The 24,752-nt window shown below is 38.1% G+C and overlaps 1 long non-coding RNA gene across 1 annotated transcript; it reads right to left on the bottom strand.

The window, feature by feature from the left end:
* On the bottom strand, positions 1–22,085 carry LOC119909800. The gene is made up of 3 exons (XR_005445545.1): positions 21,964–22,085; positions 21,712–21,832; positions 1–1,012 (listed from the first exon to the last, which is right to left on the bottom strand). It is a non-coding gene; the product is annotated as an uncharacterized LOC119909800 (long non-coding RNA).
* Positions 22,086–24,752: the final 2,667 nt, after the last annotated feature.

Below are 24,752 nucleotides of genomic sequence, written 5' to 3'. Positions count from 1 at the left end.
AGAGAAAACACCTTTTCCCGTATCATGTACAGAGGTAGCCTTTACAGTTTGTCATTCACCCATTCACACACACCCTGATGGCAGCAAGCTACCATGCAAGGTGCCAACCTGATAATTAGGAGCAACTTAGGGTTCAGTGTGTTGCTCAAGGAGACTTCAACATGTGGACAGCAGGTGCAGGCAAACCTGGAATTAGTGGATGATCTATTCTACCTGGTTCAGGAGGTAAACCAGGTTAAACCAGTTTGCTCTTATCAGCCAAAGATCCTCGGTTATATATCTTTTTGGGCCTGAGTGTGTGGTCACTGTGGACACTTGTGGTTTATTTTTCAACCTTTATTTTTACCTTCACTTGACTTTTTTCATAATACAAAGTGGGAAGACGTGTAGATTTCGTCAGTCACAGTGCTTTACATTAAATAGCCTACATACAGTCAAAAGTAATATGTACATAAAATAGTAATAATAATAAATTAAAAATATATACACACATACACAGTTGTGTTTTCATCACTTCAGACGACATTACACAGACCTACATCAATATCTTGGAGAAAAACCTAAATCTAAACCAACGTTACCCTTTATGGGGTCCCCACAATATGACTATGTACACAGATTAATGGTAGGTAGGTAGGTAGGGAGATTTATTTTTTCACAATATCCCTTCTGCTACAAAGCAGACAATATACATTAATACAGAAGCAATTATAAAAATGGCAAACAGAAATAAAATGGAGCAGAGCTGAAGATGAATTTGAGCTTAAGAGTCTGATAGCCTGGGGGAAAAAGCTGGTGGTGCGGCAGCTGAAACTTCTATATCTCTTCCCAGAAGGCAGCAGGGTGAACAGGCTGTGGCTGGGTGGGTACTATTCTTTAGTATCCTTTGGCCTCTGTGCAGTCACCTCACCTCACCGATATCACTGATGCTCAGGAGATGGGTACCAATGATCTTCTGAACAGTTTTAATCACCCGCTGCAGAGCCCTCCGTTCCTCGGCCGATAAAGGCCCCTTCAATACAAACCCACACACACATGAAGACAGTAATATAGTATTGTTACTTACAAAAAACAATTGTCTTTTGAGGAACAAGATTAAACAAACAAACAAAGATTAAATTGTCTGGCTTTAGGCTGAAACAGAATGCTGAAAGAAAACAGACTCTCCTCCCTGGACAACCACTGTTGAGCTGTCCTCAGTCCTCTCTACATTGTTCATATGTAAAAAAAATAAATAAATAAAATAAAACAAAAGTTAGTTAGTTCATCTGCATCTCCTAAATCAGTTAGCATTTACACTTGTGAGTTTGCTTGTGCAAACTACTACGTAATGATAATACAACTCTCCAAGTTGATTTCCATACTGTAGTCAAATACATGGAAATCAAAGGCTCTGAAATAAGGAAAGACACATTCAGAAATCTAAAACACCGCAGCATGATGGATCCTACTAACATGTATTGTGTGCCTGTTATATCTTCATCCTCTGAGCTATAGAGCTTCATTGCCGTTACTGTTGCACTGAGTTACATGTTCTGAGTTTTATTTTGAGTCAATCACACACGTACACCGTGCTGCTGCTATAAATACTCAATAGTGAAAAAAACGTATCCGCAGCCCATTGTACACAGCATTTGCACTTTTTACTCCTAATGTCTGCTAAAAACTACAGTGACCAGCTGTTTTGGGAATTTGCTAAGCCTTTTTTACATTTACATTCATATTTATTCATTATTTACATTAACATCGGGCCTACTTAGGAGTCTGTGTATAACTTCAGTCACTTGTTTGTGCAGTGAGTGTGAAATAACAACCAAATTACACTTCATTTTCACACAAAAGAACCCTATGAAACCCCTCCAAGACCTGAAAGGGCTTACATTCAATCTGTTCCGCATGTAGGCGGTTTCATAATTAGTTCAAATGTGTCTTTTATGGTGTTTTATGAAACTGGTGAAAGAGAAGAAAAGCCTGCAGCAGTAGCAGTCTGTGAGTCTTTGTAAACGTATGTCAGAAAGACTATATTATATGAATATACACACACACACACACACACACACAAACATGGTCAAACTGATTAAAGTTAAAAGTTTTAATACACACAATAAGAAACCAAATGTGTTTTGTTTATGGACCTATGCTGTAGGAAAAAAGGCATTTTTATTTAATCTAGATGACTTGTATGTTCCCGCCACACAAGGCCCTGCTTATCTTGTTCTCCATCGGCCCCTGTGCATAATGAAAAGGGGCTTATCATGATGCTGGCCTCAGGGTGACGTCGACTTTCTCCATTTCTGCCGAGAATAAGGTGAACGCCACTTAAACCACGTGACCGGCAGAAATCTCCCAGGACCTATAGGTGCCATCGCTGGCTGGAATGGGAACAATAACTCAGAGAGAATAAAATGAAGAGTTCAATTGGGAAGCGATTAAAATGAATAGAAGCTTTGACTAGATAAGACACATACCATTTCCTCATCTATTTAACATTCATTGAATTGAATAATCCGGTCTTATTATCGTAAATAGTCTGCATATTTACCCTGAATATGCTAATTTATGTTTGCTGCAAGCCCTCTGCGACTTAATAATTTTTCCATCAATATATGCATGTCTCTGGCTTTCTCTTATAGCTATTTCTAAAGAGGAGTGGAAAGAGAGGGAGGGCGAGAGACCTAGAGAAAGAGATGAACACAGTTATATAGAGCTCATTGTTTCTGTAACTTTTGTATTCAATTTTTTTTTTTTTTTGCACTTTGCCCACGGCCAACCGAGTTACATTTCAATCAAAAGATTCATTGTAAAGTCATTATCCCAAACTAGGCCCCGATAATTGGCTGTCATTTTGCATAGTGGTGGCACTCTGGCTTCAGGGCAAATGACTGTGGTCTTATCTTTCACTTTTAAGGAAAAATAATGGACAATTTATCATTAATCTTCTCTGGGAAATAATAACAAGTTAAATGTCATTCCCCGTGTCGTGCCTTACAAATAAAATTGTGTTGCTCTGGGCCTTGGCTGATCACTGACTGACCTATCCTCTTCACTGTGAAGGTAGAGGAGAAATTTAACAAAAGCAGCAGGGTGAAGGCAGGTTGGACCAGAAAACATTAACAGAAGTCCTTCTGCAGCACGCAAATATACATGTCAGATGAGTTATAACAACATTTTTTGTATTTTATTACTTCTCTGCAGCTGGGTAGCTGAATGTTTTTCTATCTTTAAGGCAGCCAATGGTTTCATGAACTTCTATATGTGACTTGATCAAAAGCTCCAGAACAACTTCTAAATGGATCTTTTGTTGAGATTGTTTTTTCATCTGTATTGGTTACACTAGCTATTTGGAAATTAATTACTAGAGTCCTCCTGAAATTACTACTAGCGAGATTCAAACTATTGATTTACATTTGATTTTCATCGGGTTGCAATATAGAAACTTCAGGAGTGTCGGAGCAGGTAAAGAGATTAGTAATTGTAAATTGTTTGCCAGGAAACGCTATCCACTCAGGAGCAATCAACAGTAAACAGGAAGTTAACGTAGCATCTTAAACTGGAGCATAACTGCCAACAGTAACAGATGATTGATTAAACTTACCTGTCAATATTTTGTATATATTGTATATATATTTTGTAAAATACACCGATCAGCCATAACATTATGACCACCTGCTGGTCATATTGTAGAAGAAGAATCAGAAGGAGCTTTATTGCCAAGTAGTGTTTTACACATACGAGGAATTTGCTGTGGTGAGAAGGTGCTACACGTAGACAATCATACAGTCAACATAAATAAATGTAGAAATATAATAAATATGGAATGGAAGAACAACATTAGGTCTCCCTTTTGCCACCAAAACAGTCCTGACCCATCGAGGCATGGACTCCCATGTGTATGAACTGTGTGTGACCTTTCTGTCAGAACCAGCATCGGCCTTTTCTACCGTAGCTCATCTATTGGATCCGGCCACATGGGCCAGCCTTCATTCCCCACAAGCATCAATGAGCGTTGGCCTCCCATGACCCTGTCACTGGTTCACCACTTGTCCTTTCTGGGACCAGTTTTGATAGCTACCGACCACTGCAGACCGTTTTGGAGATGCTCTGACCAAGTCGTCTGGCCATCGCAATTAATCGCTCAAATCTTCACGCTTGCCCATTTTACCATGTCAACTATGAGGACACACTGATCACTTAATAAATCCCACCCACTGACAGGTGCCAGGGTAACGAGATAATCAGTGTTTTTTACTTCACCTGTCAGTGGATATGATGTTATGGCCGATCGGTGTACATGTGTGTCAGAGAGAAATATTTTGTACAATGAAAAATGTATGCTAATCTAGGCAACATCATTTGTTTACTTTGTCTGACATTGTTAACATAATAATTTGTAATTTGAGGTCCAATGTAATTTAAAACCTTTTAATAAAGTGAAATTAAATTTGTCACATCAGATGTGTAGACGGTTCCATTGTCCTCAGTCCAAACAGGTTGTATGTCAGCAACCAAATGTTAGTTTTGTCAGTTGGTTCAGTTACACTTTTTATTTACTTAATGTAAATATTTATTAACACAACTCATTTATACATATGTGCGATACAAACCGTCTTAATTTAATGAGACGTTAATCTCCACTTTGTAAACCATTACATCATAACTCATTTAACAGCTGGTGCAACCAAATCTGGTGAAAGTGGCTCTTGCTGTTTCCACAATAAAGTTACAATGTGGCAAGACTGCTGAGGAAGATGTAATCATAATCAAAAGCTCCAGAACAGCTACTCAGTGGACCTTGTTTTCAGACTGTATTAAGAGAGTTTAAACTTGCTTAAAATCCATCATAGTGAGCATCATGCCGCTCACAAAAGTTATGTTATTGCACAGTAACTACTCTGCAAAGTTAAAATCAACTTGCACCGATTCCTGCATCACTGCCCTATCATAACATAACAAAACTCAGGCAAGTTCAAAGTCTCTCCAAGTCGTGTTTTGTACATTTGGTCAAACAAAAGAAAAAAACAACTACTGGAAAGGTGGGAAATACTATTAAAAAGAAAAAGTCTAATGCCATGTTACCTGCTCTGTGAGGCTGTACTTAGGCACCATCCACACTACTACGTTTTTATTTTGAGACCTTTTGCTACGTTTGCACCTCCCGTCCAGACTAAAACGGCGAAAAGGAAGACCTAAAATGGAGAAGTTTGAAAACGCTGCTGACCCCGTTTTTTGTGCAGATGGGCAAAAACAGAGGACTTTAGAAACGATGACGCAGATTCTCACGTTTGGCTCTCTGATTGGGTCTTATAGGTCATGCAAAGCAGAAACACAATGCTACTGACAGTTTTTGACTTGGGATATTTGTTTAAATATTTTGTACCATGCAAATAACACTTACAGCCTACACTTGTGTTCTGCATGTTGCCGTATTTAGCCTACTTTGCAACGACTCCCAGTCTGTTTTCCGCCGCCAGTCTCTTTTAACTTCAATGTTACATTAAGTAACTGTCCCAGCTTGATATTGGTCCATGCAAAAAAATCTGGTGTGGTTCTTCATCTTTATTTCTTTATTCTTTTTCTGAATCTTCTGTAACTACTGAATAAACCATCTGCTTCATGTTTACACCGGCACACGCATGCCCATTGTACTTAAACTGCCACTAGATGTGCGTTTTCAGTGGTTTTAATGTAGACGAAGATCAACTCTGATATGTAGCTAAAACGCTGGTGTGGACAGAGATCGTATTTATTTTAGTTAAATGCTAACAGCAACAAGCTAAAAGCTCACAATGACAACATGCTGATGTTTGGTAATGGTAATGTTTATCATGCCTGCCATCTTAGTTTATCTTGTTAGCATAGCATACTGATTAGCACTAAACACAAAGGAATGTCATTAGTTTTGCAGCTGTTTGGTCATATTGGACAGACTGATCCTGGGAAGGGCATGAACGTGTGAATGAAATTTAATTACGGACAATTAAACAGTTGTTAAAATTCTTCTCTAAAATCCATAAGTCAACCTCACGGTGGTGCAAAAATAAAAGTGAGGCGACCACTAAAGTCAGTAGGATTCATCCTCTGAGGATCATGAGTGTCTGTACAACAGTATGTTTTCATGGTTGTTGACAGACCGACATTGCCATCAAAACATAAAATTCTTTTGTTGTCAGTATTAATATTATGTTTGCAGGATGTGTAGTAAATCGACCAAAACCTCAGCGTGTTACTCAGGAATCTGTGTTGTTCATGAATCCCTACTTAATGTGAAACAGTAAATGACTTTCTTACCAGCTGCAGCTGTCACTGTGTAATAGTTTTGTTTTTAAATAAGACTTGAGGTTTTTCTTCTTTTGACAAAAGCAGCAGGCTTCAGTGAGTGACCCTGTCCATTTCGAGGGCCTCATCAGTAAACAATATGAGATAAATGGTAGAGTGAAAGGTTGACATCAGCAGAGGACGACACTCATTCCCATTCGTTTATCGGATTAGGCTGCTGTGAGAGGACGAGGCAGAATGACTCGTTTGGCATTCAAAGGCAACTGTGGCCCAAAGAGAGCCTGTTTGAACAGGGATCAATTATCAATCAGTCTATAGGCGAGGAGGGGAGATTACCAAAGCTATACAAGTCGTGTTGACAAATAACCTCTGAGATCTTGTCAATGAATGCACACGGACAAACGCCTTTGGCTTTGACACTGGTCACTGCTGAAATTCAGATTAGAGTCCATCTCATCACCAGATTAGTGCTGTTTATGTCTGCTCAGTCATCGCACATCATTTCAGCTGCATTAAGCTCCTGACTGGCTCCTGCACGGCCAATTACAATTACGTCCTTGTAAGCTGACAAGTTACTTTATCAACAAATCACATTTTTTAAAATATATTTCCACACAAACCCACTTTATACATTTGGACATTTTCTATGTAATAATTACATTGGCAAAATGTAAAAAAACATTTAAATGTTCAGGAGAAACTTCAGTTGCAGTTGTTAAAAATTACAAAAATAAACTCATAATGAGCCACAGGTGCAGCTATACAAAGAAAATGAACGTGTGTCATATTTTATTGTTTTATCAAGTGGATGAACAGAAGTTTCATCAGCCCAAGTGACTACAATAATAATGCAGCAAAAACCAAGAAGGCAGCGTTTCAAGAGAAGTTATAAAACAATGATTCAGACTTAAAATAATCTCACAGAACCACCAGAAGTGATTTTGGTTTCAGCAGGTTTTCCAGCAAAACCAGTACACACCTGTTTTGTCCCGTTCACTCTTATGTTTAGATCAGAACAGGAATATATGTCTGATATGTTGAATCTGCATTTTTTAAATCATCATTTTTATCATATCAACTTGATATGTGTACAGTATATTTTACGGTTTGTCTGTATGAATGTCTAAGGGACAAAATGTTGGAAATAAAGGGATTAAAATTGATCAACAGTGCGCAGGATTTCTTGGTTCTTTTGGGGGAAACAAAAATTTTATGTGCTTTATATACTCACTTCTCTTTTAAATTAAACTTTATTGAAAACAAATTCATTAAACCGCATAAACCATCAAGTCATAAGATAAGAAAACACTTTAATTAAAGGACAGAGCGGTATAAAAACTAGCTGGTGTCATCCTGAATAATAATTATAACACTCAATACTGTGTCATCACATGAATACAGAACACTGTTCAATCCTCATAACTGCTGCTGGGTAATGTAAACAGATGGGCTGTGGCCGGGATTCATTTCTTAGTTCATAATGCTTTTTAACGTTTTACAGATGTAACACTTTGTTGTGAAAAAGTGTAACAGAGCAGGATTAATTTGACCAAATGCTGTTGTTTGCTGATGCTAATATTATAAATAAATGTCTCCCTTATAAAGTGATAAAAGAATGAGATCATATTCTCACAAAAGATATAACGGGTGGGTCGGGGGATTGACATTGTTCTGAGTGCTGTTCATGACTGCGTCAATAGCAGCGGTCAGTGTGTCAGTTTGGAGGGTAGGTTGAAGGTTACCGGGGGCCCCAGAGCGCAAACAGTCCCTCATAATCCTGACCTTCTCTTTCTCCTGCAGCCAGGAGTTGACCGTGACAGTTAAGAACCGCTGCGAACCCTCGGGCACGTCTGGACGTCCTCAAAGTCGAGGGAACGAGATGGATGTAGGTTGGACTGAGACAGACGGGCCTGCGGTGAAGTATCATGGGAAAAGTGCTGAGTAGCACGATGGCGCTTAAGACAAAACCTACATGCAGGGTTGAGGGGTTGATACTGATTTGTGCTATAACAAACTGATAGATATACCAGTTAAACTCCAGGAACACTTAATGGAGGAGGAAGCTGTGAATGACTCAGGGATCCCAGACATTATCTCGGGCCCCTATATGTCTAAATATTTACTATTATTTAGGCCGCCACTAAACTAAATGTTTAGAAATATCTCTGGGTGTGTTTCAAGAATCCAAGCAACTTCACTCTTTGTTTAAAACTACATTTTGTAATTAGTTGACGTCAGATTAACAATAAATATACAAAAGAGGCTACAGTGTATCATACCTTAAATATACTACTGTAGTTAGTCATATGATTCTTCTCAGATGGTTCAGGGTCTGTTGATTGTCTCTATGCAACTTGGAAAATAAACTGTCATCAGCTGGGTAGGAAAATTACTACAACTTGAAACACCATGTCCCCCAGCATGGTTCTATCTGGGCACCTTTGCAACATGTCATACTGTCCTCTCCCTTCCCATGTGTTATGACATCTCCTTGATGCATTTCCTTGGTCTTTTGACACCTTTTGGAGGAGGATTGTGACTCCTTTGTGAGAAAAAGCACTCACGGAGATCCTTATGTTTCGTTCAAAAAAAACAAGATGTCATTGTTTGTAGTAGCCTACACAGACAAAGAAGAAGATACTCAACATAGAACATAGAACATGGTGGTGTAATTAGCAGAGAACCGCAGACACCGATGTACATGACTCGAAACAGAAGTATACAAATTTTTCCAATTTTTTAAATTTAACCTTTATTTAATCAGGTAAGCCGATCGAGAACTATTTACTAAACTGTCCAGCTCTTTATGTATTGCAAACATACATTGCTGTAAAGTAAAGCAAACAAAACAAGTTTGGTGGGAAATCAACCAAACAAAGACTTTAATGCACATTGATGGCTTCAAGTTAAGTTTCTTTAGTGTTTTATTGAAAGAGACATTTACTTATATGAAAAATACACATTAATTCTTTAAATTGCTGTTACACCAAGAAAAGGGTTATTCCTTGTATGTGAAGTGTTTCCAACAGTCCATGTCTTCCTTCAGGCATTTATCTCATACACACACACTCATACTCAGTCCTGCGGAGGGTCACTCTGCTGCTCTGCCCTCATGACCTGCAGGGGGTCAACGAGAGCAGCTTTACAAATCCTGACTTTATAAAAACACTGGGAGAAGGTCCTCCTGGGAATTAAGCCTACTCAGGCAACCCCAAACAGTAAATTACAGGGGGCTTACATGTTTTCTGCGTTCCCCAGGGACATCAAACAGTCAGACGGGCTCCATTAAACTCGCCCTCCTTTCTCCACTTTAGATCTGCTTCTCTCTTTTGTTCCACTGTATTAGTTCAATCCCTTAAAGACTGCAGGGAGGCTGCTCGGTCTCTACAAGCGTTCTTTCTTGTTCTGTTTATAAAGTCGCTTTAAAAGTGACATCCTCTTGCCTGGTCTTGTTGGTGAGCATTGTACTCATCTGATAAACTGACTCTTATTTTAAGGGGAAACAAAGCCTTGGTTGGTTGGTGCTTATTTGGGTCAAAAAACACATTTTAAGGATAAAAGACAATCCAGAAAAGCTGCAGTCATCCGCATCATTTTTATGTGTGTCGTTGATGCTGTTAAGAGTCCGTATATGATGTTATTCAGTGCTCTCCTGTGTACATAGTTTCAATCTCATCTACCTCTACTGTCGTTAGCAGGCTAATGTTTTGCACTTGCAACCAATGTACAGTTGTTGCATTTATTTCAGAGAGATTGGGATGGTGCTGAATGCTTTTCCAGTCCAGAAATTAGTTTCTTTGCCTCGTCTACAGTGGACTTCCTCAGTGAGTGAGTCTAGAAACCCACACACAAATACATATATGCTTTTGGGTTTTTGGGTCATAGCACAGCTTACCAAACTAACAATTTCACTTCTCCAATCTGCACGGAATTATTAACATGTTTTGAAAGGATACTTTTATTTATTTTATTAAAAAGGTACAGTACTGTTATAACAACGCCAAACTAGCACAAAATATCAGCACAAGATGTGTTTATACGGTGAAAAATGTGGCTCTCTGCTGACGTAAAAGGATGACTAACCTGTATTCACTCTGAGACAATAGCTCGTATGTGTTTTTTTCTCAGCTCTTCATTGGAAGGAGCCCCCGCTGTGTGCAGATTAGCCTCTCCATGGGGGATGTGACGCCCAGGGAGGAAGTATCAGAAGAGGACAAACACAAGGACAAATCATCCGGCCGTCACTTAATATTCACCACAGACAAGCAGACGGCAGGAGAGGGCTTCCTCTGAGCTGAAGACAGAGACCCTTTTCTTCTCTTCTTTGTTTTCCCCTCATTTTGATCTCTATTAGCTGCTACTGAGATGATTGTTGGTCGAAAGAGGGGGAGGGAATGAAAAGAGGGTTTGATTTATAAAAATGAATGCACTATTATAACGGTCTGTTTTATATTTAATAAAGGGTTTGTCTGGACATAAGGACGCAAAATGAGTAGACACTATTACAAGACATGCTGTCAGAATATTATATATATATATATATATATATATATATATATATATTAGGGCTGTCCCGACTAAGGATATACATAGTCGAATCAGAATCGCCTAGTCTTGCCTATAGTCGACTGATAGTTGTAAAGTGTTTAAAACAAAGATAATGGAATGTGCAAAATATTGATTAAAGATTGTGCAATTGTTAACAATTGGAAGAATATGTGCAATATAAATAAGTGTAAAAAAATAAGTACAATTAAGTAGCACATACAGAACTGCATACATTTTTAATCCAAACAGGCACTTTCGTCAGCTTTTGTAAATTATGCCTACACGTCAGAAAACATGCTGCTTCGACCATCATATTCACTCCTCCTTCAAATGTGGAGTTGTTATTATTTTTCACTGCCTCGACTCAAGAAATGCAGGATTGGACCCAAGTGAAAGAGCAGGCAGCAGGATGACTGAGTTATTTACTGATGTTAATAGCTTACAGGTACAGGTACACAGGCAGGTAGGCGGGCAGGCAGACAGATTCAGGTGAGAAAAGGTCGAACACAAAAATACAGGAAAAGATGGCAACTAGGACAACCTGGCACAAGAGCAAAGGAAGTGCTGAGAGGCTGCTGAGGGAATGAGCTAGGGGAATGATTGGGAACAGGTTCCTGGTGGATGGACTGAAAGTGGCAATGAACGGGCCTGGGGAATACGTAATGTGGCTAGAGAGGAGGGACAGGACACGGAGGCTGTAATCATACCCACCATGATAACAGAGAAGGTTGTTGAATTCAAATGTTTGAATTTGAGATTTGCAGGGATGAAGTACATTTTCTCAAGTTCGTACGGAGTATTTCCATTTTTTACTTTGTACTTCTACTTTACCCCATTTCTGGGAAAATATTGCACTTTTTACTTCACTACATTAATTTTTACAGCTATAACCACAAGTAACCTTCAGATTAAGATTAGACATATTATAAAATAAACTGTTCAAATTAGAGTGTATCCTCACAAAATTTTTTTTAAGTTGTTGTCATATTTTCTATGAATCTCAACAAACATAATCTTATGTCTATTATAATATTTTTATGACCCCACAGATTTACCTTGTGACTCCTTGGAGGGGTCCGACATCTAGGTTGGGAACCACTAAACTTACTTACCTAACTGTTTCTGGACTCGAGCAGCTACAACAGTAAAATTGTGTTTATAGATGCATCATTATTAACAATCTAATCTTATAATGTCAGATAGAAGCATGTAGAGCATGTAAAAGCATGCTATCAGTCACAGGGGAAGTATTTTACTTTTAATAAGAGTATTTTTACATTGTGTGTGTATTGGTACATTTACTTCCACCCCTGGAGATTTATCCAAAAATAATAATATATTAATATAGCCTAATATATGCCCAACGGAAATGTTTTAAGATTACCAAAGGGAAACAAGGATGGTGTATTTGTATATTTATTTGTTTTTTTAAGATCAGCCACGTTGTCAAATTTATATTAATTACTGAAATTGTATTCAATGTGTTTCATTACTTAATGGTATTTTGAAACAATTTTTTCTGCAGCGATGGGTTTCATGACCAACAGATGGCGTCACATACAAAGTTATTTTGACCAATCTGATCATATTAGTGCACCACTTGATACTGATCTGGAGGAATCTCCAGATCAGTATCAGGTAGCCTATTTGAAAACTAAAACTGTTTGTAACTCAGTATTATTGTAAAAAATTAGACTCCCGTTAAAGGATTTTGTTTACAGTTTAGTATCACCTGCGAATAACCAAATAAAAGCCTGCAAGACCTGATATAATAGGCCTACCATATTTTTGTATATGTTTGTGTTTGTGTGTCAATAAGACATATTCTATAAACAACATATGAATATGCTTTAAGTCCTCTTCCTTGCTGTGATTGACAGCTGCTGAGGTCAGTCCTTGGCTCTTCCACATAGCCCTCAGCCGCAGTTTAGCAGATAATTAAAATATAAATCGGACAAAGACCACTAAGTCTCTTGTTAAGCATCACAAAGGGAGAGCCCACATCCCCAGAGCTGGTAAACCAACACCGTATTATTGAGACCGCAAAGAAAAACACACCGCTCTCTGCCAGCTGTTCACCGCAAGTGTTGTGGTGTGTTGGGCCGCCGAAACCGTCCACAGGCCGCGGGAGGCACGCTGCGTTCAGGGACTGTAGCACATATCAGAATCAGGATTATTGTCACGTAGGCCTCCATTGTCGCATAAAAGGGATTTGCCTTGGTATATTGGTGCTTAAGTGTACACATACATAAAGATTAATTGATTAATTTAGCCTAAATGTTATTTTGACAGAATTCTTCAGGCATAAATCAAATGTACAATCAGAATCAGCTTTATTGGCCAAGTAGCCTATGTGTAGGCTTACACGCACAAGAGATTTGTAAAGGATACACTCTCCTAATATAACAGAGGCATATTAGACAACAAGACATAGAAAAAGATAAATACAATAAGGTTGGTTGCATTATATTAACAATTTGTGAGTTCCTGCATTCACTTTGTGCACCAACACTGCAGGGTGGAGATTAGATGAGGGCCTAAAACAGCAATCATATAAGCCTAAATGCCAATATAGGAACATATGTAGAACAATATCCCATAGTGATAGAGACTTTATAGATTCAATGCATATTTCCAAATCAAACTGTCATTTGTCATTAATGGAAGAATGTTTCATTTGAGAGTTTGCACTCAGGTCACAAAGTCTACATAATTTAATATTTCACAGACCTGCCGGGTTGTTAAACATGACTGTGCTGTGAAAAGCTATCCTCATGAATGAGCTAAACACCATCATTTTTCTCTACCTTCAGGTACTTGCCTAAATGTGAAAATGACAGTAAACACTTCGCAGACACTGTATTAACATTTCAAACCATTTGCATACAGTATGCCCAGTATGAAGGGAACATTTTGCATACATGTTATTCGCAGATATGTTTAATGTGATTTTGTGATGATATGTTGATCAACGTATCTGTAAAATAGCAGTAACATAATACGAGCAGCTTACTAATGTGATGCAGTGTCTTGTTACAGGGTTTGCTGGTGGGGATACCCTTTAGTCATCATGGAATACAGTGGTATTTGGAAAATCATCCTGCAACTCATGCACATTTATTCTCCTTGTGCTGCTGCTGTGCTTTAACATCTGCTAAAATAAGTAACTAAAAAACCTTATTTCAAGGTTTCCTCACTGCATCCAATGTTCCTTAGTAATTGACTGACTTCCCCTGAACGCAGCATGCAGGACAGCCTGGGAGTCTGCTGCTCTGTGGGCTACATGGCTCTTGGCACTAGAATTAATCTCCTGTGCTGTTTAGAAAGGATAACACTCATCTACCTTCACAGAGCTGAATTTCACAGATGATCTGTTCACAATTTAAATAAACTCCACAAGCCTTCTATTCTGACTTTGAATAAAAGCCTCATGGTTGTGAAGAACAAATATTGGAATACCTGTGTTAATGTGTGTAACCCTATGTGCTTATAATTACCACAGGTGTTGCAGAAAATGTTGCCTACATAAAATGATCTGAAAAGATGGAGAAGAAAGCTACGGCTACATGAATATGCAGCAACACACTTCCTGGGAGAAAAAATAATACTGTGTCTGTTTACAGCAGTGATATTTGTTTTTTTCCCCAGATTAGTTTGGCTACCTGATTGTGGTAGCTAGATTGTCCCTGGTTGAAATTGTCCTTAAATTGCTCTATAAAAGTAGGTTGAACAGCATTATGACAGAGCTGAAACAAACGACAACTTATATTACCAAAGAATTTCCAGATGTTTGGGTTATTGGTTTAAGATGTCTGTAAAATATGACAAAGTTCTTCACTACTGTTTTTAAAGAGATTGAGACTGTCCAGCAACAAAACATCACTGTGAAAAAGATAAATCTACTTTATTTGCCATATTTAGCTGCTGAAATTTCATTGAAATGATCTCGCTTGACCTGAAATATTTGCTAAGTGAACATCGTATTCAGAAGCTTTTGGTGGAGTTTGCTTTTGTTTGGGAACTCGTTGCTGGATCCACGATCTCCTGTTCAGTCAAGATAAAAACTCATTATAGAGCTTCAGGTCCAGCAGATACCTGATCTCCTTCACACAGTCTAAATATTTGGATTTACATAAAGCCCAGTAACACCAGTATCACTAGTGGTCACGGCCCAGTAACAGCTGCTGCTCACCAACAGGGCAATCTGACAGACAGGAGGGTATGCAATCACATTGCATTATACTGATAGGGGTTTCTGTTCGTCAGTGTGGGAAAAACATTATAACCTTCACGAAGGTAGGATTTATTACAGAACTGTTAGCTAGTTGTACATAATAAACCTTAATAACACCTTACTTTAAGTCTCCCCATTTGGAGTGTGTAAGCAGTAGACAGTATAAACATTTAAAACATTATTTTATATTATTACAACAAATATAATATTGTCAAACATTATCTGTATTGGTGCCCACAGGAGGAGTTATAGTTGTTGGCAAATAAACATTTATACAACTATGTAATGGTGTGTTATAAATAATATATTAAATGTTTATATACCTCTTTAAAAATGCTAAATATAGTGGTTTAATGTTTCATTTATTCAGTTGTTTTTATCCTGAATCAGTTTCAATACTTTTGTAACCTGCATTTAAAATGCCAACCAGGGATGTTAGCTTCAGCTAGATGTTATACACATAATACATTACATCTGTTGCATTGCTTCTTTGTATGTAACACTGTTTATCTGTATTCCTCCTGTTAAATAAACTAATAAACAAATTAATAAATTAGTTGTATAATAGCTGCGTAACATCAGGGCAAGAAATAAACCCTTAAACATCCTGAATGACACTGAACGCCAGAAGGTGCTACAGGGTGACTTTGGCAACCAAGAGCGTTTTTAATAAATCTTTTATTTTAAGAACAATCAGCAATTTAAGACAAACCAAGCCATAAATCTTGCTTTATATTCTTTACTTGTGTACTGTAGTGTATTGTCTCATCTCAGTGGTCTCTTGATTTTTTCTTTGTTGCTTTTTTTGTATGTTATGTGTTCCAACGACAGTTTTCCACTCTGGTGGACAACAAAGTTCTATTCTGTTCTAATCTAAAATGATAAATTTTTATTTTATTAGTAGTATAAATTAATTTCAATGTTGATACATATGTAACTGATAATAAACCATCTGATGCATTAAAGACGGTCATATTTGAGTTCTAGCTGAATTATGTTTGAATCACATCCGATGACAAATCGTGATCTGAGGTGTGTTTACAGGCAGTCAAAGCTTTATTTGGGCCCCGTGAAGCTGAATTGGTGTGAGCGTCACGTACGAGGACAGGAGCATTTCATTACATTCATCAGGGGTGAGAAAGTGAGCCCTGATTAGGTTTCTAATTACCCAGTTTAAACTCTAAGTAGGCCATTTGCACTCCGGTGCTTGAACTGGATCCATCTCAGGCCTTCGTATATCTGTTTCTCTTGGCTCTGCAGAGAGTGTGGCAGCTGCTGGCCCTTATTCTAACCAGAGAGTGTGTGTTAATATGTGTGTGCGTATATGCATCTTAAATGTGGATTAGCTGTGGTTTTTAAACAGCTGTTGGTGTCAGGGTCTGATATGAATCTGTGAGCCTGATGAGGGGATGATTGACAGCTCGCCTCCCAGAATAGATGAGGAATCTTTCTTTGATGAGGCCCTAAACTCTGAGTTGATCTCTTCACAGGGCTTTCTATAGAAATCTCTCTGTCGTCTTCATGAGTGGCACGGATAATATCTTAATTAAACAGATTAGTCTGTAAGAAAATATTTCAGCCCCTCATTTAGAGCCTGTTAGATTCCTTTATGGTTCTCAAATAGGTTTTTGTCTCTTGTTAGCCTTAAAACCTCATATTTGTCCGTTGAGCACTAGGAAATAATAGGCAATCATGGAAAAGTATACAATCTTTTCACAAGGTCTGTTAGTAGCTGTTCTGTATCACATGCTCTTCTTAAGCAGGGGAATTGTAGATGTTGAAACTGAATTCTTTTCAGAGGACTTCTTGTCTATGATGGCTGAAAAATTAAGACTGAAAAGTCTGTTTAATCTGTGGTGCTGAAACAATTAGTCAATCAAGAAAAAATGAAGCATCAACAAAACATATGAAGACATCACCAAGGGTTCTGGGGAAATGTGAAGGGCATACTTCATTACTTTCACACATCTTAAATGGTTAATTGATAAAATGACACAAATAAAGGATAATGAAAACAGATTAATCTAGAGCTAAAATACTTGATTAGTTGAACAGCAGAAAATGTATCTGCAACTTTATCTGGTTTCCAGCTTCTCAAATGTTTGCTGTCTTTTGTGATTATAAACTGACTATCTTTGGGTTTTGGAGTGCTGGTCAGACAAAACAAACAATTTGAACATGTTACTTTCAGGTTTGGGGAACTTGTAATGGGCACTATTTTCTGACCATTAAGGATTAAACGATTAATTTGCAATTTTGCTTATTGTTACTTATTTGGATGTTTGATGCTCACTGTACAAAATGATGTATGTGCAGTGTCTGACACCACAAATGGGGAAAGTTTCTCTGTGCTCACCTGAAATCTGAATTTAAGATACCACACCAATTTGAGGTACTTCTACTTTACCCGAGTCTTTTCTTTCCATACTGTTTCAAACCACTATCTACTTCGGCTCTATTCAGAGGTAAATATTGTACTTTTTGCTTCAATACAATTATTTGAATGCTTTAGTTACTTTACAAATTAACATTTTTGCTTACAAAACACAAAGACCTTATAAAATATGATGTTTTAAATTAAAGTACCCAACAGTACAAGTACAGCTGAAACAATTAGTTTCACAACAATTAATTAATTAATTAATTAATTAATTAATTAACCAATTGACAGGAAATTACTATTAAATTACTATTTAACTGATTTTACTGATTATACTTTGACATACTTTTACTTAAGTAACATTGTAACATTACTGCAGTAATTCTGTATCACCTTTACTCTAAACAGATTATTTTTTACAGTGTGGTACTAGTACTTTTAACTTCAGTAAAAGATCTAAACAATTCCTCTACCACGTTTCAAGAGGTGTATGTACAAGATGATTTTGTGACACTAGTTTGGAAGACATTCATGATCCAATATGCAACGTGTGTGATATGGAAACTTAAAACCTGCAGCGCACACACACTGAGAAGTAATGCAGCAGTTTTAGTAAGTGGGAGACATTGTGTGTCCAGCAGTGAAACTTTTGACATGAAAAAGATTTTCATATTCATAGAGCCTCAGTTTTTCAACAAGGGAGAATGAGTAGATGTAATTTTAGTACATTTAATCTTGTTAACTGACTTTTTATTTGTCTTAAAACATGTCTGAGGGATCTTTAATTAACTGATTATGAGAACTGCTCAATCAATAATGGAAAAAAGGCTGTTTGCAGTCCTGAAGAGATGCTTCTCAAATAATGAACAGTAACATGCGAGATGTTGCCTGTGATACCCAAAAGAGGGCGCTGCCTCAGCTGGTATCTGTGCAACCAATGTTCACTATTTCTGACAGGACATCTTATGTAAACAGAAATGCAGCATGAAGAGGATGAAGAATAAAAGATAAAAACCTGCAAGTGATTTTGGTGTTATCAGACTTCCAAGTGTCCATCAAAACTCCTGGTTGTGTGGGTAAAACCTGAGCAGGCCCTCATAATTCATGCAAAGCGTGTCGGCCAATCCTGCACATTGACTGCGTTTTGATTTGCATGGATTCAGCACAAGGATTTATATGATGCAATCGAGGTCACACTGAGGTCAAGCGCTTTTGCATATTAGGTTATTTGGTTTAGACACAGAACAGGTATATGCTAATTTCACTCAGACTTTAAAATATACCATATTTTCCTTGCCAGCAAACTCCCACCCAGCTGGCAGTCCAAGTAAGGTAAAACCACAACATCAAGATTTATTTGCTAATGCTGTTTGATGCAAGTCTGGACGTAACAACCATTACGCCTGCCTGCCCTCACTGCGTGTAGGACACACAAACAGATATCTGGACATCTACCAGCCAAACCTGCTTCATCGCTCTGCCAAAATCACATCTTTCCACAGCCAAAAACTCCAACTTGGCAACGCTAAAATATTTCTGTAGCATCTTCCAACTCACAGAAATTCCATAAAACTCAGATCGGACTATTTATCAGAGCCACCTTCCATCTACATTTGTTTTGTTTGAAGTGAAAAATATCAATTCAGACAAATTACAACCTCCACTTTGACCCCTGCCTTCCTAGCTTCCTCAAAACTAATTTATTCTCAAACCTCATTACTGCCTCCACTAAAATTAACATCCTATGAAATATTGTGTACAGATTTCTACATCTAATATAATATAACCACAGTGGACAAATTACATTTTGAGCGAGGCGATAAACTGAGTGTGTGGGAGTCTGAGTCAATCTTAATATTACAATCCAAATCAATCTCTTAGAAAAACTTTTTCATGGTTTTATTTAGCAACCTCTTTGTGCTGCAGATATTAATAATAATAATAGGTTGTTGGAGGACAGAAACGATGAAGTCAGTATTTGTGGAGGTTTGGTGTTGAAAAGAAATTATTGGGAAGGAGTTGTATTAGTCAGAAATACTTTAATAAATCACCCCCGTCCTGTTGATGAAAAACTCTCCCTGCACTTCAGATTTCATGTGCAAATTCATTTCATGGATACAAAGATTTGTTAAGTGGCCCACGTGGCCTCCCTCTCTTTGATTGCCACTTCAGAGCTAGTCTGTTTACTCAGTCTTTACCTGAGTGGAAAATCTCAAGTGCTTCTGTCAAAATACCCTCAAAGAAACCCCCCTTTAAGAAACAGACGCTTCCTCCTGTCACCGCAAATTGGCCCATAAAGTAATATTTCGTAGGTGGGCGGCAGTAGACAAAAGGTTAAAATCTGAAATCTGATTAGAAGGCAGTAAATTAGGTCACACGTTTTCGCTTAGCCTATCCTTCAGACTTTTAATAGCTGTTAATGTGCTTTAGATCATGGGTCGCTTTTAGGTAGGCCTATATGTTTAACTGATGTAGCTGCAGTTAAGTTTGATCTATTCAGAAAGTCTCCTTACCTGAGAACAAATAACATAGCCTACATTTAAAAAATCAGTCACTCAATGTATCACATATTCACTGACTAAAACCTTCACAAATATTAATATCAGTAAGTTGAACAGTCCCAGGAATGAGTGTCAATTTGAGTTTTGCAGATCATTTCATTAAGGTGAATTGTACTGGAATCCTGTTTGTCCCAGTATATAAAACATTTTTAAAAAGCAAGAAGTTTGAGAAATAGGCCACAGTGTGACCTTGTTAAGATCACTGCTATTCTTCAATTTGCCTGTTAAATATAAAGTTGACTACTAAAACCATCAAACGGCGAATTTTCATTTTTAACACGTCAGTTTTTGTACGGATTAAATGAATAAGATTATATGTGTTCACTGAGCCAGGCTAGCTGTTTCCATGTTTTCAGACTTTATGCTAAGTCAGGCTGTAACGTTAATGGTATCACCGGACAGAGAGTTAGAGGGTGAGCACACGTGTTCACCAAATTGTCAAACTATTCCTTTAGGTAAAATAAGCTAACCACCTGTTTCAGTGACTGGCCTTCTCATCTTGTCCCTGTTCTGACCTCTCTTTACTAGTTACCACTGAGATGATTTTAAGATAACTGTTACTGATTAACGTTACAGAGTGTGGCCTCAGATACTCAGGGTCCTCTGGCTGTTGTTGAATCCTCCCTCAAGATTAATTAATGTGATGAGGCTTTTGCAATCAGGACCCCTCCCTGGGACTCCATTCCTGAGGATCTGGATTGGGTTGTACTGGCTGTTCATATATCCATTACCAGGTTTTTTAAGTCTTTCCTAATTTCTTAGTAACTAACCCTATTAGCTAGCTTGTTTTGTATCTGGATAACTTACAAAGAGAAATATGTGTTTAAAAATGAATGGTATTCACACAACCCAACTGACATTATTTGGTTAGTTAACATTAGGCTAACGTTAGCACTTTTTAGAATATAAATGTCATTGGAGGTATATTATGGTATTTTGGTGATATCTAATATAACGTTAATATTCCCACTACGTTAGATATGCTGACAATATTACTGTTACCTCTTTTACTCTTCAGTTGTTACATGGGTCGTACCTGAACAAGCTAACGTTAGTTTTGTCAGTTAAGTTAGCTTGTTCAGTTAGTTACATAATGTAACTATACCTGTAAGTTAGTGGGAGTAAATATTTAGTAGTATATTACTATATTTAGTATATATAACCTATATATGTAGCCTACTGGGACTGAAATTCAGCCTGGGACTTTGAGACGGAGAGGCTTTTTATGCTAGCACCCTTTTGGGGGAGGCATAAATATTACATTTTAATACATATTAGTGTTTTTGTTGTATACAGTGAATCAGATTACGCTGAAGACCTTCAAGAAACTTCAGGATGACACCTACTACTTTCTTTACTTACAGTTTGTAAGCAAGACAGCTCTGCACTGAACAAGACCAGGTCAGGCAAGCCTGAGTCAGTCAGAGGGCTAAAATACTTAAATATACTCAAAAACTACAATACATTCCCATAAAATACAGCAGTGTGTATGTGTGTGCATAAAAATCAAATCCCTCAGCTTTAGCTCTGAGTAGGTCTCTCTCTGGCTCAGCTTCCCCTTTGCTGGACCCTGACTCTGCTTTTTTGATTGTACAGCTACGTATGCATGAGAAGAAAATCAGTAATAAATATGACTTACAATAATCCATTATCTAATTCTAAAAACACACACTGTCCCAGTACTTTTCACTGTTTTGTCTGGTTCCATTTACCTTCTCCTCCTGCTGCTTCTCTTCCCTGTCCTCCTCTTTCTCCTCCTGCTGCTTCTTCTCTCCCTCCTCATCAGCATGACTGGAGTCATCATCACCCTGTCCCTGTGCATCACCTCCACAGCTAATATACAAAAAGACATACAGAGATTCCTCCGTTAAATTGGCAAATTGCCAACATTTTTTCTTCTTAATTCTTATTTTTTCGGCATCACACATTTCGTGTTCCTCTTTCACTCTCTTCTCCACCTTTACCGTCTCTGTTGGGCTTATCACACAACCCAGCGTTGACTTCAGCCCCGTCAAAACGTTTTGGAGGTGAAACTCGCTCCAGATGGAAAGTAAACTTCTCTGATCTGCCCTGTTGAGCCAATCAGATTTCAGCAAAAACGAAGATCGGTCCAAGTTGAGAGGGTCTGCTCGCACACCCCCTCCATATAGGAAGTATTGGTTTGGCCCAGTCAGACACCCAGACAGTGTTCGCTGCAGCAGACTGGCAGGCCGGCGGGGTCGCGGATCATAAAATAAAACAGAAACTGAGAAATAAAAACTCCTGAGCGCTGGCCGGTTTGGCCTGAAATGGAATGGGATTGCTCCAGAACTCCAGCCTCTAACTTAAATTAATGATCCCTTTAACTTGTTTGTCAATAAAAATCTGGGTTATAGGCTATGACATCTAATGAAGGCCATCTGCGGACATGCAGCATCAAATTCCTCACTATTTATTGACTTTCTCACATGTAAGCTCTGCAGAGTTCAGCACTACATCACCAACACCAGCAGCAACATTAACTCTCCTCGCATCAGTCACTCCAGGGTAGACATAACCTCACACGCCCCAGGTCGTACGAGGCATGGCAGCAGGTCAAGTAAGTTCAGACAAGACTGAAGCAGGCAAGTCAACTGGGAACAAATTCTTCTACACAATGACAGCTGGTATATGGGGAAGAAAAAAGGGTCCCGATGGTGAAGGAGGGAAATAAACAAAACAAAAAGGAAGGATAAGAAGACTGTGCAAGTATGTAAAAGATAAAAGAAACCTAATTTAAAAAATACTTAACAGACATAAGTGCCAAGTAAAAGACAGAAAACAGTTGCAACATGCAACCACAAGGACACACCAGCAATTAAAGGTTCAGTGTGTAATATTTAGGAGGATCACCTTACATAATGAACCGTTATGTTTTTATGACCTTAGACTGAGACATTTCTTTTTACGTACACCGTGGCTCCTCTTACATGGAAGTCGCCATGTTTCTACAGTAGCCCAAAGGGACAAACTGCTCTTACAGGGCATGTTTCGTCACTATGTTGAATACATACGAAAGAGAAAAAAGAAGTAGTAGTAGCAGTAGTTTCGTCAGGTTTGTAGAAGTAAGAAGAGAAGAGAAATTAGGACAAATAGAGGAGCACACGTATTATTTAACACCAGCCGACTATTGCTTCTTGAGGTACTGACTACCAGAGAGATAGGCCGGGTCTGGCTTCAGTCCATATCTCTGCAACACAATACATATATGTGTTTGACATATACACATGACACATTGTAGCCTTTTTTTAAAAGGCAACAGTGCTCAGTAGGCTACATGTTAATTAGTTAAATGTATTGTAAAGATGCAGCATTTAACCTCTGAGTTGGTGTATCAGGATCATGAAAGGTTAAAATAGTATGTTACTACGTAAAGCTGTATTGCATGACTTATGAACGTCCATTACATTCAAAGTCTTGCCAGATGAGTTAACACAGTGCTGATTATGCACCACGTATATAACACCACGTATCTCTCTGTACTCGCAGTATACCAGAGTTTTTAACTCGGGTGTCTGCGCTGGCACAGTGATGTGTTTTATGCCAACCAGCAAACGATTGGTTTGCCAGAGCTGAAGGAGCAACGCTAGCTACAGCAGCAACTCAGCAAGACAGAGCTGTAAGGACATAAGCTTATAAGCACATGTTGACAGTGTTGTGTAATTACTCTCACTGTCAGAAGTGAGGAGACAAAAGTTCTGCACTGCAGGTTTAAAATATCCAGATAAAGACAACCTTGATTTGGATCTGCCTCCTGCTAGCATGAAGAGGCAATAAAACTAATGATGAAGGTCATGTGATACAGTTAAAAATGTGTAAGTGGACCTTGAGATGTGGTTGTTGTTTTCCATCTTAACTCTAAACCAACTTGGAAAAGAAGTCCTTAAAGTGTTGTGCGAGTATGGATGAAATTGTAACATGGCGTGCATGTCAACAGATCCATCTCCATTAAAACTGAGCTAACTCCATCCACCTATAAAGATCATGTGATATGGATGGAAGCTCTGGGAAACGCTAGAAAGTTTACCTTTAAGTTGGATTTGTTTTATCAAATCAAACCATCAACAAGCTAGTTTTCAAGTAATGTCCTTTCAAAATAAAAATGTAGTCATGTTTTATGAAAATGCTTGTACCAACATGTCTGCTTTGATGTACCATCATGTAGATTACGTGCACAAATTATGACTCTCAGGTTTCACACCTTATCAGATTAGAGATGCAATATTTAGTTGAATAATTCATTTATAAGCCAACTATTTTCGATGAATCGTTGAAGTCAGTTTTCAAGCACATATGCCCACTATTCTTTGGTTCCAGCTTCTTTCCTTTACTTGTCTTCACGACGGTTATGTTGGTTTCACAGTTTTCTTATGTTATAGCACATAAACACAAATAGGCCTACTTATCAATATCAATTCCTTGCAGCCCTATCTCAGATTTTACATGACATTTTAAGTGTTTTGTGAGTCTGTGGGAGTTACTTAACATGTTAATGTAAGTGCATGTGCATAGAAAGGACTAGAAGCTACATCATCTGGCTTTCCTGTATGTAGCCTAAATTATGTTTTATAGCTTGTAGAACAGAGGCCTCCATCAGGGTTGGACTATCTGCATTGTGAACAGGCATCACAGCCAAACAGAGACCAGTTTTACACTGTTTCAGAGGAGTGGTGTTTGTTGGATAACACAACAAGCAGATTTATCACACCTACATTCCAGCACAGGCTTGTTTAAT

Source organism: Micropterus salmoides, unplaced genomic scaffold, assembly GCF_014851395.1.
Source record: "Micropterus salmoides isolate LMB-PRFRI ecotype aquatic unplaced genomic scaffold, ASM1485139v1 Ms_hic_scaffold_19, whole genome shotgun sequence".
In the NCBI taxonomy this organism is placed as follows: Eukaryota; Metazoa; Chordata; class Actinopteri; order Centrarchiformes; family Centrarchidae; genus Micropterus; species Micropterus salmoides.
The sequence above is the reverse complement of the archived record's forward strand: the minus strand, read 5'-3'. Positions and strand labels throughout refer to the sequence as shown.